The sequence below is a fragment of the Lissotriton vulgaris genome, chromosome 8 (assembly GCF_964263255.1).
Source record: "Lissotriton vulgaris chromosome 8, aLisVul1.2, whole genome shotgun sequence".
In the NCBI taxonomy this organism is placed as follows: domain Eukaryota; kingdom Metazoa; phylum Chordata; class Amphibia; order Caudata; family Salamandridae; genus Lissotriton; species Lissotriton vulgaris.
In genome coordinates, this window is record NC_141696.1 from 1,134,614,594 (window position 1) to 1,134,620,652 (window position 6,059).

At 42.9% G+C, this 6,059-nt stretch overlaps 1 pseudogene; it reads right to left on the reverse strand.

The window, feature by feature from the left end:
* Positions 1 to 1,300: 1,300 nt before the first annotated feature.
* LOC147698389 (uncharacterized) lies at positions 1,301 to 2,655 on the reverse strand (annotated as a pseudogene).
* Between the last annotated feature and the right edge of the window lie 3,404 nt (positions 2,656 to 6,059).

Consider the following 6,059-nt stretch of genomic DNA (forward strand, 5'->3'; position numbering starts at 1 on the left):
TCCTAAATAGATGGCTAAGGCATAGTCCAGCCTGGACATAATCAGGGCCAGCAAGATAGCCAAGCTTGCCTCCCTGGTAAAAAATGTTCTAATTTTCTTAAAACCCCTCAGGTGATAAGCACAAGAGGATGCGACCAGGTTGATCTGTTCCTGCATGGATAGATTAGCATTTATTTTGATTTCCAGACTTGGTAGAGTACCTAGTGCAACTGGCCAGTGTGCCGGCGTCCACTGTTCTATCCTGTTGTTAGTGATAATTATCTCTGTTTTATCAGAATTAATGTGAGATAATTATGCCTCATCCAATCTTTGATGATGAGCATAGTGTGTTGGAAGAAATCCTTGGATTCCTCCATCTCATCAATCAGAAAAATCAGCTGCATGAGCTGCGTAATTGTATACCTTCACGTCCCGGTTTTGAAGGGTGTGGATCAAGGGACAAATATATATATTGAACAAATGGGGGGAAAGGGATGATTCTTGAGGTACACCACATGTAGTATAGACCCGTGCTGAGTTAAAAGGCGGAAGCCTAACCAACTGGGTGCGTTCCCCAAGAATGAGAGCATCCAATGCAGAGCCGTGCCCCTCAGATCTGCCGCTGCCATTTTATCCGCTAATGTAGAATGATCCACGGTATTGAATTCAGCGTACAGGTCTTGTAAAACTAAGGCCAATACCATTCTGACTCAGCTGCACACATTGGTTGCTGCTGCCCTGCACTGATACACTAAAGGTGAGTGCTCCTAAGACCAATCTTTCTGCAAATAGGGATAAGGACCTACAAAGAGGCAGTCAGATATACTTATACAACTGCTGTCCCAATGGAACTAGCCCGGAATGGCAAGTTCTTTGCTGAAGCTGGAAAAATCCTATGTGCCACTCGTCAACTCAGGAGTCGGACTGTGGAAAACCTCCTCAGGAACTTAGAGTGAATGCTAATGATAGCTACAATCTGATGCACTGGGTTTATCTTGTGATATTAGTACCACAAGGCACTTCACACTTTATTGTGACATATGTCTTCTATGCACTATCTGGCCCACCGTGTGGTTTCCTTAATGAACAGGTTGCTTCTCTCATGGGATATTTTAATCATATGGCACGTCGCACTTTATTGTTATGTATGTCCTTGATGCAATTCTCGCCTTAGACGTGGCACTTTGAAATTAAAATATTTATAAAGCGCACATACACCACGCGGTTTCTTGGCGCTAATCATACTAAAGATAATTTATATTTTCTCTCCAAAAGTCATACCCTTGTGTCGACAACTGGGAAATAAAAGATGCAGAATAAATTAATTTGTGTCAGTGAGCATATTTTTTTTCACAGGGGAAGGTGTCAGTTTATAATTGTAGGAATCTACTGTATTTTGACCAGAAAAATATGCAAACTTCGGTGCAAATGTGTTTCAGCTAACCTCTGGTGGTGTAGGGCAGTGTTCCCATTGAGCGTAATTAAATACTGCACATGCACTACTTGCTTCATGTAAATAATGATGAACATAATGTTGAAAACAAAACATTTCAGCATAATTAGATGTACCATTATACTTTTTTTACCTATTAAATACTTTTTTATGCTCGAAATCAGTAAGCATTTCATGTATTGTGTGAATGTCCCAATCATCAGAGATAGTGCCAGGGGTGATGACATCATGTAGGGAAATACAGAAAACATAGGGAACTTGTAAAGTCTCTGTTGGTCTAAATATATCATAAGGTACCTTTTCCCAAACAATCTCATCAGGAACCAGAACAGCTGAAATGTTCACCAGGGAAATGTCTCTTCGCACTTTGTGTGACGAAGAATGGGGTTTCAAAACCTCGTTTACCAGTTCAACAGCAGAGCATTTTGGGTGATAAAATCCATTCTGAAGCAAAAAAAAGACAGTCACAAACTCAATCCAAAGTGAGAGGAAAAGCAACAAAATTTGTAATCCAAATGTATATCCATGGAGGGATAAGGTATGTCTTTTTAAGCCAAATGAAAAGTTCACATAGTCCCCTCTGTAGAGGTGGGTCTGAGGAACCCGAAGAGAAGTCATCAATGCTCACAAAATAGCAAGAGGCTGTCTTTACAAACTTGGGAGGCTTGTGGAGCTGTGTAGAACTGGTAGATTACTCTAATGGTGGGATGTTGTAAACATCATCATTGTCTTCTTGTAGAGTTGAACTCTGTGTGGTCGTAAATGACTACTGTATGGTATTTGTGGATACAACTGAAAGTAGTTACAGTTCAGTGTTAGCAATCTCCATCCAGGGAGAAGAAACTTCATTGTTGATTAAAGCTTGTAATGGGATTTACTGTCGGGGACTGAGAGAGTGTAGAACTGGCCACATGCTGTGGTTTAATCAGATCAATTGACACAAATCTCTTGTTTTTTCCTTTGGCAAGGGGAAGTACAAGTGTTGTTCTGGTACCAACAACAGCCAGGATAGGCACAGGAGCTCTGTAAGATGGCCCTAACTCCTTCATGTTAACTATTTTCTCCTGTACTAGATCCCCAATCTTCCGAATCCAACCAGGAGCTGCTGGTGCTTCCTTCACTTCACCAGTGGTGGAACGTTTCAGTTGGACATTGATCTGAGTGTCTCTGAAGTTATTCAGGTCCTGTAAAACATCCAAGCATTCACTTATTTCAAAAGGCATGTCTGTGAAGTAGTGTGGCTCACTGGTTAGAGGCGGCAGACCCGAGAGCAGAGGACGGCCCGGGACCAGGGTTCGATTCCCGGCACGGCAGGTTTCTGGACCAGGGTCAGCGGACTCGATAATTCTCTCGCCTCGGTGCCCACTCTGATCAGCGATCACACTCGGCAACTCTGGGCATTAGCTTGCCTCATCTTCACTAACGGCCCCACCAGACCGCCGGGGATGCCTGGTCTCACCCTGGAGATACCCATTAAGGGACCATCTCTCAGGGAAGCCAGGAAGGGTTTTGCAGCGGTCGAAGCGCCTTGGGACCCTCCGGGTAAGTAGTGCGCTATATAAATGCCTATACATACATACACATGCCACCAGTGTACTGGGACTTTCAAGATCTGGAACCCACATTTTAACCTTAGACAGGACTTTAGAGGGAGTCCTACCACCCAAGGATCTTCTTGGGAGATTGTTTAAAGCTATCTGTACTCCGTACAGGTGGTGAACCTAAGCGACCTGAATATAATGCTCTAGCTGTTAAAGACTGATGTAAGTCACACGTATTCCTCTCCACTACGGTGTTTCCGTCAGGATGGTGTGGTGAGAAATAAGGCACAATCACACCCAGTGTTCCCATGGTATCTCTGTAAGCCCTAGAGGCAAATGTAGGAGCCTGGCCTGAATGGAATATGGCTACTGCATATGTGCTGATAAAGACTTGCAAGTCCTTTGTAACAGTTTGAGAGTTCGCTGATCGCTGTGGCCATACCCATAGGAATTGAGAACAGGAATCCACTGCTAACATGATGTATTTGTGAGACCCATCTTCGTGTAATGATCTAGATAGACACAAGTCAGAGGCTTGTTTGAGATCAAGAGAGGTGCCTGTTGTGGCTGAGTTGTGGTGGAAACTTTTATCTGCTGGCAAATGTCACATTAAGGACATAGCCTGTTTGCAAAGACCTCACCACTACTAGCGTTGCTGCAATAGTGAAATTATAGCCACCATCCCATGTGAGCAGATGCTAGACCCTCATGAACTGCTAGGATCAATCCTAACCTGTGATCTGAATTAGATATTACTCTATCCCCCACTCCAGGAATATAAGCAAATGGATTTTTTTGCACACTCAACTGGTAAGAGTATTTTAGTGTAAAACCTTTTGGTAAGAGGAGGCCATTGCTCACATCATTGACAGCCATCATGATGTCTCCATCTATTATTGTACTGGAACAAGTTAATGCTGTCATGACCCTGAGAATCTGCTGGACTCTGCTTGCCCATCCATGAGAAGTTTGCTTACTGTATACAGTGACTACTAAACTTATGGGGTACACAATGGACTTACGGAGTGCAATGCTTATTGATGCCCATATTGACTTGAACTGCCTTTACCCTGCCATGGTTGTTGTTTACCCTTGACTTACAGGAATAAAGTCTGTTGTACTGCGATTTTGCCAATGCTTGTTGTTTTGCCTCATTGAGCTTTGCTAACGCTCATTGTTTGTCCCTCCTCAGTTTCTGTAGCAACCACTGGCGGCCACCATCTTGGATTTGCTTGCATAAAAACTGGCCACGTCCAGCCGCCTGGTGCGGATAAAGTGCAGATTAATCTGTGACATGCAGTTGCTAGGGAAGCTGCAGGAAGAGGCAGCTTCATTTTCGGATGTGCCGGTGTTCTAGGAAGTTGCAGGAATATGTGGCTTCATGTCCCAATGGTCTAAGGTCATGTAAGACTGTTTTCCTTGATCAATGGAGCAGGTACGATCTTTCTGCTCTTTGTTGAGACAAACTGCCTTCAGTCTCGCTCTACAGGAGCAGCCTAGATGAACGTATGAACATACTAAGTGCTGAACCTCGGTTGGAGTTTATCACTCTGCGGGAACGGGCCCAGGGCAAATGGTTATACAGAGTGCTCAAACTTGGTTCAGTTTTCTTGACCATTGGAAATAACATACCTCAAGATATTTTAATGTGGATGAAGTACTAAGTTGAAAGTGACACGAAATGTTGACATGCTCATTCATATGTAGTCCTGTCACCTATAGACAAGGGACGTGTATCATTTGAAATATTGATCTATATGCCAAAGAATTAGATAGTCTGCTACGCAGTGTTTTCTAAGAATTTTTCTGTTGCCACAAGATTATAAAAACAACTCTGCAGTGAATCCTAAGAATTCATCAGAAACAAACCATCTAATAGCAACATCTGGTGTAGAACACTTTAGATTATCGTTATTTGTACTTCTTTTCAGATAAGGATTACACATGCTCACATGATATTTATGATTGCCAGGGAATAAGAGAGCCTTATATTAACGGACTGCAATATTGTATTCCAAATCTCCCTCACTGCAGTACCCTCCCCAATACCCTTCGCCCCGTCTAGCCATCTCTGATCCTATGTTCAACTATGCTTGAATCAGAGTTGCTGGAAAGTGGGCTTCTTGAGGGCACTGCTCTTGAGGAACTAGTCTATCCTGACAGAATAATCCATCCACAAATTGTGGTTACTCCTGAGCAGTATTGTCACAATGGCCACCAAAGATGATTTGTGTTCTATGTTAGGGAACATGCAAATTGCACCATCCCAGGCCTCATTAGTGGCCCCTGCCTCCACTCCTGCTGGGTCAACAGTGCAGTGATAGTTGCTCTTTCAGTTCCCTTGACCCCACCGGAGCGTATTTCTGGAGAACCCACTAAATTTCAAACCTTTTTGACTCAAGTACAATTACATTTCATGGTCAGACCAACCCTCTTTCCTGATGCTCAATCTCGTATCACATTTCTAATTTCCAATAAACAAACTGGCCAGAGGAAAAGAGAGCTGCGCTGTATTACCAAGTCTTACAAGATGAGTTGAAAGATCTTATCACCCTTATCGATCAGCAGCCAAGAACTCGTGAGGATCTTATTGCCTTGAGTTTCCGTTTAGATCACAGAGTTGCCGATAGAAGAGGAGATGAGGTTCGCACCGAGTGCAAGCCCTAAGGAACAAATGCCTAATATCACACAAGACAATGGAGAACCAATGGACATCAAAGGTGTACTTAAACCCCTTTCACAAGAAGAAAAAGACTCCAGTCAGAAAAAAGTGTTATGCCTCTATTATGGGAAAAAATGGCATATTGTCAAAGAGTGTTTAGCACACCCTAAAGGAGGTTTCCCAGGAGACACCTCAATTCCAAAACTGGGAAACGCAAGAGCTCAGGAAATAATCATTAGCTAATACCCTTCAGGTTTCAAGTTTCAGTCACTCATCTTGTTTTAAACTTTCATTTTACCATTTCCTCTATTTTGGATTAGAAAGTAGTAGTAATGGTGGACTCTAGAGCCACCTGCAATTTCATTGATTCAGCCTTTGCCTAGAGATTGAAAATTCCAGTTGAAACAAAAAACAGAGGACAGAA